Below are 11,239 nucleotides of genomic sequence, written 5' to 3' on the forward strand. Positions count from 1 at the left end.
TTGTGGACAATGGATGGACCACAACTATCGTACTCGGCCTTCAAAATCTATATCTGATTAAGTACAGTACATGTTTAAGTTAGCAAGAACCCAGTTGAAAATGTAGTTTAAAATGCAAAAGAATATGCAAGAGAAGATTTTTGCTTACTGAAAGGTGCTAAGTGAAGTGAGGATGGATAGTCACTGTACTTTGTCTCTGGTGTCATTATGAATTCCAGTATCCATTTGTGTCAGATCTGACCTACTACTTCTCTTTCACTTTCAGAGACATAATTGTTGTGTTTAGTAATAGGGCTGCGATGAGATCTCCAGAATTGTTGTGTTTAGTAATTGGGGCTGCGATGAGATCTCCAGAATTGTTGTGTTTAGTAATTGGGGCTGCGATGAGATCTCCAGAATTGTTGTGTTTAGTAATTGGGGCTGCGATGAGATCTCCAGAATTGTTGTGTTTAGTAATTGGGGCTGCGATGAGATCTCCAGAATTGTTGTGTTTAGTAATTGGGGCTGCGATGAGATCTCCAGAAATGTCATGTGCCACTCTGATATTAGTGATGTGAAATTTTTCATACCCATATACCTTTCTGAGCTTTTAAAAAACCATTTGCATATGAAAACTAAAACAAGTCACCATATTTATTGTTACTGTAGAACACATGTTATTCTCTTTTAGTAAGCTACTGGCAAAACTAATAGTTGTTAATTCCTTTAATATCAACCTTCTACAGTTCCATTTTATGTTAAAAAATAGAGTAAAGGAGCAACTACCAAGTTGTAAATAAATAAAAAGAAGTAGATGGAAAAAAACACACTTATCATGATCTTTTGTTCCTCGAAGTGCATTTTTCATAGTTACAAATCTTTACAAATACGATATAATGTACAGTGAGCATTCCTATAATCGACGCACTAAGAAGTAACTTAAAGAAAGCACAAGAATGGACAAGCTGAAAGTAAAAATCATTGTTTGTGTCGCATGTTGCAATAATCTTCCTTTGCTTTATCTAGAGGGAAAGTGCATGAAAATCTCAAGGGTGTTACATGAGTATTTGAAGAAATAGGAGCGATTTTACCTTAACATTTTCAATGACTATGTCTACCATGATGCCAGGTTTGTCAATTTGATTTAATCATTCTGTATACAAGTGTTAGGCTGTTACAGTAGGATTGACGTCTCATTATAGAACATGCATAAAGTACACCAACACAGAATTTTAAAGCTATCAAAGTGGTTTTAGATTGTGAAACATGTGTGTAGACCAGTGTGAAGCTTCAGAGTTTTGAACTGAACAAAATGTTCTACATAGTATAGGTATCTAACTTCTCCAGAAAGTTCCCTTTTTTTAACTTTTAAGTAAGATAGAATCTTTCCTCTTTCCTTCATACGTAAAATTTGGGATTCTCCTACATTTAACTAAACTTATTTCATAGGCTTACATATCTCATCGTTACTTACCCAAATTGTCTATGCTTCGACTTTCGAAACTTTCACTGCAGCTTTTCTGTGAACACTAAGAAGGGTACACATCACTAATATCAGAGTGGCACATGACATTTCTGGAGATCTCATCGCAGCCCCAATTACTAAACACAACAATTCTGGAGATCTCATCGCAGCCCTATTACTAAACACAACAATTATGTCTCTGAAAGTGAAAGAGAAGTAGTAGGTCAGATCTGACACAAATGGATACTGGAATTCATAATGACACCAGAGACAAAGTACAGTGACTATCCATCCTCACTTCACTTAGCACCTTTCAGTAAGCAAAAATCTTCTCTTGCATTTTAAACTACATTTTCAACTGGGTTCTTCCTAACTTAAACATGTACTGTACTTAATCAGATATGGATTTTGAAGGCCGAGTACGACATCTGTGGTCCATCCATTGTCCACAACAAATGCGTCTAAGGTGCTACTGCTATTTTTTGCATTTCATTGCAAGTTCTTTTTTTTTTCCTCTTTCCGCTAAAGCAATTATGTCATCCAATGTCATCCACAGTAAACTTACGTCTGCTGTCTGCTGATACTATTTCTTATGATGCAAATACGCATGATTATGTATCATGTCATCTGAGGCTCCAGTGTCTACAATCCATTTCAAGTAGGAATAGGATTACCTGCTAGATTTGCACTACTTTGACAATCTAAAAGCTCCTTATGTCCTTGCAATATAGCACACATCTTTCCAATTTGTTCAGGTCTTCATGAAACAAATGATAATAATATGCTATATTCTTTTGAGTAATCAAAATCTAACGATGACATTTTAAGAGCCGTCATTATTAGACGAATTGTTCATTCAGTAGAAGAATGTTGTTATGATTTATCATATAACAGTTTAAACTGCATGGTCTGCTTGATAGTGTATTTCAATAGTTTAAAACGCAGGGGAGCTGACAGCTTCTCAACTCTGTGCTTTTTGGTAGATAAAGAAAGTATGTTCACTTATGCATCTAAACTGCAGAATAATTCTATTGATATAAAGGAATCATCATTTGTCATTTCATATGTTTTTTCCCATTTTAAATTTTTTGAACAAGGCATCCTGTAAGGATCATATAGGCAAATGCAAGCTCACTGTCTTAAATTACTACGCTGTGATAAGACCGAGAGAAGGCAAACAACAGATCAAGTAAATAATCTCTTCATTCATAGTGTTTTAACTCTGTTTTCACATTTCTTTGGTATTTCAATTAGCATTAAGACATTCTCACAAAGTCCTTCTCCCTTAACCCTAAGACAATACCTTTCTCTTGTCGCTCAAGTGCATGGTCTGCTTCATACAATATTTAAATTATCTACTTGATAGTGTTTTGTCGAATGCAAGAATAAATCATATCCACAAGAATGAAAGTAACATTTCCCCCATAATAAGTAAATACCTTCAATAATTTAGCCAATAATCATCACAAGAGAAGAATAAACAACAAATATCAAAAGAGAAGAAAAAAGTTGGATATGAACAAGCAAAAATTTCTAATCCGCTTTCGCCGGCGTTGAGAGAGAGTAATGTTCAGTTCTACTTCAGTAATAAGGTTTAGATGGCTAAATATAATACACATGTATTATGCAGAGAAAAAGAGGTACACGTGGTTTAAAATATTACAATACATGTGTTTTATAAAAGGAAAAGTTTGTACAATTTTATTTGCTTCTATGTTTCTTCAATGTTGCTTTAATCCTTAGTTACGGTAATTTTTCGGTATCATAAACTGTATATTATTTTCCTATGCATGTATGAAAATGTAAATAAATATGTATATAACTTTGATGTACAGATTGCATCTATGGTCCTTTTTACCCAGTGTCCACCTCTGCTCAAAAGTCGAATAACAACAACCACAACTCTCACTTCGAATCTCCTTTAAACTTTTTCCCATCTTATTTTCTTTGACTGCTTCAAATCTACTTCTGGTAAGTTTCTAAGTCTTTTGTTTTGATTCATTTCTATATCTTCTATGAGGTTACTTGAAATCTTCATAATTCATACTCTCTATTGCGAAGAGGGAAAATAACTATTCTGTGAACCCTCTTCGTTCATGATTACTGTTTCTTTCTACGTTTATTTCAATTTCAGACAATATTAGGTATTCATACAGTCATCAACTTTTGTTATCAAGATTGAATCTTCAATTTGACTTCCTTGATAAATCATAGGAAACTTATTTCAGTTTCTCTATCAAAAATAACTTTTTCCAATTACTTAAATTGTGATATAAAATGGTCCTGATATTTGAAATTTTATAGTTTATTTAAGAATAACAATAGATAGACTTCAAAAAGAAACTTCAACCAAAGGCTGGTCAAATTGTGCAGTCAAGTGTAATAATTTTTTCTCCAAAGGCTGCTCAAATTGTGCAGTCAAATGTAATAATTTATTCTCTTTTCTGGCACAATTTCATTTGCTATCAAAACCCATCAAATTTCCACAAGACACATCACTATATAATTAGACCAAAGCCTCTTCAAATTTTGCTTTTCAGTGTCAAATGTAATCATTTTGTCTCTTTTTTGGCACAATTTCATTGCCTACCAAAACCCCATCAATTTTTAAGAGAAAGACAGTTGTACTTTTATATATATATATTACTCCTATATATATTACTCATACAACACAAATTTATTACGCTTCCATTGAAGAAAAACTTTTGCTCCCTTTCTTAGGTATTTTTTTCCTCTTTTCATGTTTTCCCTCTTCCCATTTTCAAATTTTGTTGCAGATTTTGCTTCTCACCAAAGGAAGTAGGTATTTTTTTCCTCTTTTCATGTTTTCCCTCTTCCCATTTTCAAATTTTGTTGCAGATTTTGCTTCTCACCAAAGGAAGAAACCAAAATGGACAAAATTACAGTTATTATTTTCACTTAAAATTCCAATTTTATTAGTTAGCAGACAGATTTGGGGCTATTTATTATATTTTCTAATCTTTCAGTAAGTTAGGGATAATTATGTTCTTGCATGTTCTGAATTTCATTACAAATATTCATATTCTATTTTCATTACATTTTCTGACTTTTACTATCTGGAGGGAAATTATGTTGTTGCATGTTCCTAATTTAATTTCCCTTATTCATGCAACCACAAAAAAGAAAGAACTTTGACTCAATAGTCATGCTATCATGCAGATACTACTGTTTGGTTAAATATATTTCGTACAAACATGGTACTAAGATTGAACATCGACCGAATAGAATTAGCAACACGAGATTGGATTTGCAAAATTCAAATTGTGGAAATTGGACGCCCGCGAAAAAGTCTTGACAAGAAATGTAGATTCCAAATTTTCATTTTGGAAGATGAAGAGGTGAGCGGATTATATTTTAGCTTATCAGTATTCTTCTTCTTCTTTTTACCTCATATGAACATTTTCCCTTCCTTTTACTGTTGGTCAGTAGTTACAGTTAATCTCAGCTTACTTACTCTCACCTTTCTATAACTCATACTTTCAGGAATGCCAGATTAAGGCACTTCTGTATGCCGATGAAATTGAGCAGTATGCAGTATGAAATTGACTAGCTTGATTACTTCAGAGTTAGGATAATATTTATCACAAAGTATCCAAAAAGCTTCTATTGATCAAAAGTTCATGATTTCTTTAAAGCTTCTCATGCAATAGGAGTTGTACACTACATTACTGATCATTTAACAATAGCATTAAGCTTCTCATGAAATTGCCGATGAATATATGATCGTAGCCTTTGGACATCAATTGCGTCAGCCTCATTCCCCCATGTATTGTTCTTTTTGAAATTTCCATTTGTTGTTTTCCACTTTCTGTACTAAAAATGTCCCACTTTGGAGGCTACTATTTAAATTGTTTTGCTATGTTTTGCCATATTTTCAGTTTCTCACAAGCTTCAAACTGTCTAATTACAGGAACTCCCTCACTCCATTTTGTGACTTTTGCTTAATAGGGAGAATACAATGAATCGGTCTCCCTATGCTATGGCTTTTTGAATGAAGAAGATTAGCTACTAAGAAGCAAACTCCGGCGTCCTCTACATATGATAACAATGACATGCTAATCTTATATACCAAAAATGAAACATCTGCTATATTATTTTGGTTCTACAATATTAGTTAGTATTTGCAGATCGTTGAAGTCGGCATCATACTGATGTCTGTTGTACATATTCTCAAAATATATCTAATAGTATATAACATATCATATTATCCATCTTCTGCAAAAGCCTTAATATTTATATTTTTACGCGCATAGTATTTGGACTATTGGGCCCGTGCTTGCCACGGGCCTCCCCACCTAGTATATATATATAGTATGATAAACACAAAAATGATGCATACTTGTAAATAAACAATAAAGTTTCATTTTTTTGTGGTCCTATTTTGTGGAGCATGTGTTAAATACGTGAGTATCTGACAAGAGCTAATAGATAAGAATGAAGAAAGACCAATACATAATAATAACATTTTCTGCGATATATTAATTTTTTTTTTCATTTAGTATTTGATATCACATTGAAATCAAATTAAATTTGAATTCATATATTGTACCATATATGTCGATATGTTGACCATGACAGTATTGAACAAGAGCCAGAAAATTATTTGGTGTTAAGTCTTTCTTTAGTTACCATATTGGACAAGAAATTTGTAATAATGACCGAGAGAAAGAGAGTTTAATTTGCTTCGCACTATATTTGGAATTGATGTGAAAATAAATTTTTCACAAGGAACAATATTTTATAGAGGAAAAACAATATAGGTTTATATTTTGATCAAGATAATTAGTTGTGTGATGGAGATTAACCCGTGGTACAAACCACTCATTTGTTTATAGAGGAAACATATAGCATAATATCATGGTTTTTTTTTTTGTTAGTATCCGGATCTGCAAGATAAGTTGTATGAATTTGTGAGATTCAGATTAACCAATGACAAAACCACCCTTGTTCAAAGTATCATTTGAGACTTCTTCGTTGAAACTACATGACTTGGAAGTGGATGTACAATAATTCATTTGAGGGACTTTTTAAGATATTAATGAATATCGAGATGATGAAATAATAATCTTTTTAGTTTAGTCTGAATAAAGAATCATTGTTTATACTTTTATTATGTTAGATTAGCTAAAATAATTTCTTACTCTTAAAATTAACAATGGACTTACCATAAAACTTCTCCATCACTATAATTTGAAATAAAACAACAAAAATATATAAAGAGTTTCTACATGTAATTATGTGTTGTTCATTACTACAATGATATAGATAAAATAATTTCGATAAACAAGCTCATAATTTGAGTAGAATAATAAGGAGTATACATTTGAAGGATATGTTAGCCCTTTTGTCAATATTAAGTTAGAGCTTCTCTCTCTAAGAATATTTTGTTGTCCACTTTAATTTGTTAAATTTTTTATGTATATACATCTTGTGCGTTTACTTTCTTATTATTTTTTCTGATAAAAGATTCTGACTCCACCACATCCATAATTGAAAATTAATTTATATAATGTCATCTAGAAAAAAAATTAAAATCTATGTATGAAGTTTGAATTTAGCCTCCCAATTTAAGTGAACCGATCTTGCGGTAAATATTAGTTAAACTCAAAAACAAAAAATGGTACTTCTAAGATTCCTCTTTTCTTTCCAATTATTTTTACTTTCTCTATCTTCGTTTTCCCTCTCGAAGAAATAATTATTTAGATTCTTTTTAACTATTTTATGGAGGCATAAGCATATATTGAATCAACAATAAGAATTATGATGGAGCGATAATTATCTATTTATTTTTAATTAGAGAGGTGTAGTGTTTGAGTCCCGTTGGATGTGAAATCACTTTTGATAGAAAGCTCTTTATCCATAATGTGAAATTTGTAGAGAATAGCAGAAGAAAAGTATAATCAAGGAACCTTCTGCTAGCCCAAGATCGTTTACTAAGATCGGAAGATTCAACTAAAGAAGAGGAAGCTAGAAAGTTAAAGGAAAAATATCTGGATATTTCTTTAAGATAATTATTCTAGATATTACACTAGACTATTCTAGAAACTATACTAGAAAAATCTATGATATTCCAAAAATCAACTTTATCATTTTTCACATTTCTACATGAATTCAACTTTAATCGAACGCTAATATAATTACTAGACACCGAATAGAAAATAAAAAAAATAATTAAAGAAGAAAAAAGAAAGCATATATTCAATTGCATAATCCAAACACTCAACTAACATTGTCATACTCACACCAAACTGAAGAAAAGGATCAATGCACCATTTTGAATTGATGTAGAAGAAGTACATATTTCTATTTTACAATTATTATTTTATAATCCAAATAAGGTGTGTGAATTTTTGCGATGGAAAATCCACAACTGTACTATTGCCATGATCTTATCTGTTGTAGCACCTCAGAAGAATTTCAACCATTAAAATTTTGAACATGTTTTTTTACATCTAGAAATATTAGCTTTAAATTACATATGATAAGTCATTTTCAAAGTACATTTAATTCAGTTAGGAATTGAATGTGTTAATGCAAAATAAAGTCTCTATTGTATCATGAGTTAAAAAATTGTGATGAATGATTTTAAGTTAATAGAATTTGTAATTTGATTTTAAAGTTTTAAATATTAGGACTTTTACTACCGTCCAAATAAGAAAAGATTTTAATAAACAAAATATTAGTTTTGAACAAGTTCATGTGTCTGAATGAAACTCTATGAAGTACAAGGACCGAAATAACAAACAAAAAAATAAAATAAAAATCTCTCAAGTCATTCTGTTATTTCAAGTATTTAGATTTAGAAAATGCAAATATTGATGGTCAAACAAATACAAAAAAACCAGAATATTCACTAAGAAAAAAAATTAAAATATAAAGAAGTGAACACATGATTTAGTTTTTATGTTATATCAACTGGTTATAATAATCTAAAATAATATATTTTCATTTCCTCTATAAATAGTTGAGTGTGAGAACCCTTTTTTTCACATCAAACAACTAACAAGTACCATATAGTATAATTAATTATGGCATTGAAAGTTGTATTTGTTTTGTTCCTTGCAATACTTCTGTTTACAGAGTGCCATGGTGACCCTTTTTTGTATAAAACACTGTACTAATGTGTGCCATGGTAACCCTTCGTGCTTTACTAAGTGCTCTCTCGTATGCGAAATGGATGTTGAATGTTCTCTCGGCCATTTTGAAAATCGCGGTTGTAATGTTGGATGTTCTCTCGGCCATTGTTACAAATTTCTCATCAAATATGGTAACTAATTACTCCTTGAATTGTCTTGCTATACTTGTTTTGTTTGAATACATTTATTTTTTGATATATATGTATATAATCTTGCCTTACACAAAGACTATGTAATTTTGCCGATAAGAACAAGTTTGGAAGTTGCATGACAAGTTGCAATGAGAACTATTGCATTAGCAATACTCCTCTAAAGAAAGCTTAAAAAGAAGGATTTAAGAATTATTGCCACAAAAGTATGTGTCTATATATGACACTAAATAATTAATTTGTAGTTGTAATCTCTTTTTAAAATTATGTAATTGGACTATATTGAATAAAACTTTTGTGCTTTAATGTTCCTATGTTAGTTTTATTAAGTTATGTTACGAATAAAATGTTTATCGTTATGTTTGTCCTAATATTTAGGAAGTAGTTTTAGTGTGGGTTGTTATCAAGTTTTTAGAAGAAAATCTTGGTGTAGTAGTTCCTAATTTCTAGCTTCAGTCTTTCATATGTATTTGTTTTATAAAAGGACTGTTGTAGCAGTGAAAAAAACAACGTTAAGACATATGGGACTCAATGAAAAAGAAATATCAAGACACTGCTAGAGTGAAGTGCGCACAACTTCAAGCCTTGAGAAGGGATTTGCACTGCTTGAGTGAAGCGCGCACAACTTCAAGCTTTGAGAAGGAATTTTGAGACTTTCCAGATGAAGGAAGGAGAGTCTATAATGAGTTACTGCGCTAGAACAATGAAGATTAGCAACAAAATGCAATTTCATGGTGAGAAGATGAACGATGCCACAATTGTTGAGAAAATATTGCACTCGTTGATGCCGAAGTATGATTATATCATTTGCTCCATAGATGAGTCAAAATATATAGATGATTTATCACTTGATGAATTGCAAAGCTCCTTTTGGTGCATGAACAAATGATGAATCGCAATTCAACTTCTGATGAGCAGACCTTGAAGAATTCTACTTTTATTTCTTCCAATGCTAGAGGAATGGGTAGAAGAAGAGGATATCGAGGAAACAGAGATGGAGGCAGCAAAGATGGCAACGTGAATTTTAGAACCAATGGTGACTACGACAAAAGCAGAGGGAGAGATTTTGACAAATCTAATGTAGAATGTTATCGTTGCCATAAATTTGGTCATTATCGTTCTGAATGTTGTACTAGGCTACCTAATGAGAAGGAAGAAAAGTCAAATTTTGTTGAGAATAAGGAAGGAGAAACCTTATTAATGCCAATTCATGCGGAAACACGAGCCAAATGAGCAAGTTATTTGGTATGTGGATACCGACTGTAGTAACCATATGACTGGAAGTAAGTCTTCTTTTACTAATTTTTAGCTTTGATGATCTCTCAACAGTGAATGTGATGGGAAATGGTAATTTCAATTTTATAATAAAAAATGGGTGTGGAGAAATCATATCTAATGTGTTTTATGTTCCAACTTTGAAAAACAATTTATTAAGTGTTGGTCAGCTGCTAGAAAAAGGGTATGTCATCACGTTAAGGAATGATACATGTGAAATTTCTGATCCCTCCATATGAGTTATTGCATTTGTGAAAATGAGTCAAAACAATTTTTTTCCTTTGAAGATTGAAAATTTTCAATCTTGCTATATGACGGAAATGAAAAATCCTTAATGGTTGTGGCATTTTCGATATGGTCAGTTGAACTTTGGTTGCTTGAAGACCCTTCAAAGGATATATGAGTTATTGCTTTTGTGAAAATGAGTCAAAACAATTTTTTTCCTTTGAAGATTGAAAATTTTCAATCTTGCTATATGACGGAAATGAAAAATCCTTAATGGTTGTGGCATTTTCGATATGGTCAGTTGAACTTTGGTTGCTTGAAGACCCTTCAAAGGAAGAGTATGGTGACGGAGCTTCATGAAATTGTTGTTCCGTCTCAAGTTTGTGAAGAATGTGTTATTGGAAAACAACATCGTTCTTAGTTTCCTAAAAGTAAGTCATGGAGAGCGAATAAGTGTAACACTACAAAAATTTCTAAGCTAAGACCCAAATTATTCTATAACACCCCGAACTTTGAGAAATGCTAAAGAGGGCTAACGGGCAAGTCCACGAACCTAAAATGGACTATGGACCCTTCGTGGAACTCTAAACGGTCCATTTAGGGGTCTTCGACCTGTTTAGAGCAAGGTGCCCAACCGTCCAGGGATGCCAAGTGGTGAGTCACCTGGACGCAACCCTAGACAGTCTGTGGTGGCTTGTACGATCCGTTTAGGGGTCCGTACAGGTCACCCATCAGATTTTAAGTTTAAGTTAAACTTCAAACGACCATATCTCTCATCACATAACGTGTTAGGTGGCTCATAACTTATCAAATTAAAGTTCTTTGAGTCCTCTTTCCGACGGCACCAAGTTTGCCTCATTTCAAGTTCAGAGTAAAAAGTTATGCCCATTTTAGTAAGGCCCTGTCAGATAGTTAAAGTTTCACAGATGGCTATACAACTGTGAAGTTTTTCACGGACCATGGAGTCCTAAACGGTTTGTGAAGCCTCC

General features: G+C 32.3%; 1 long non-coding RNA gene across 5 annotated transcripts; it reads left to right on the forward strand.

Moving 5' to 3' along the window:
• Window positions 1–1,370: 1,370 nt before the first annotated feature.
• Window positions 1,371–5,680, forward strand: LOC102579935 (uncharacterized). Of its 5 annotated transcripts, none has more exons than XR_001471908.1 (6): window positions 1,371–1,760; window positions 1,844–1,910; window positions 2,542–2,633; window positions 3,280–3,415; window positions 4,625–4,803; window positions 4,949–5,680. It is a non-coding gene; the product is annotated as an uncharacterized lncRNA (long non-coding RNA). The 5 variants fall into 5 exon arrangements; XR_001471910.1 differs by having other exon boundaries at window positions 4,625–4,768; XR_001471909.1 differs by lacking the exon at window positions 4,625–4,803.
• The last annotated feature ends 5,559 nt before the right edge of the window (window positions 5,681–11,239 follow it).

Source organism: Solanum tuberosum, unplaced genomic scaffold, assembly GCF_000226075.1.
Source record: "Solanum tuberosum cultivar DM 1-3 516 R44 unplaced genomic scaffold, SolTub_3.0 scf00472, whole genome shotgun sequence".
NCBI lineage: Eukaryota > Viridiplantae > Streptophyta > Magnoliopsida > Solanales > Solanaceae > Solanum > Solanum tuberosum.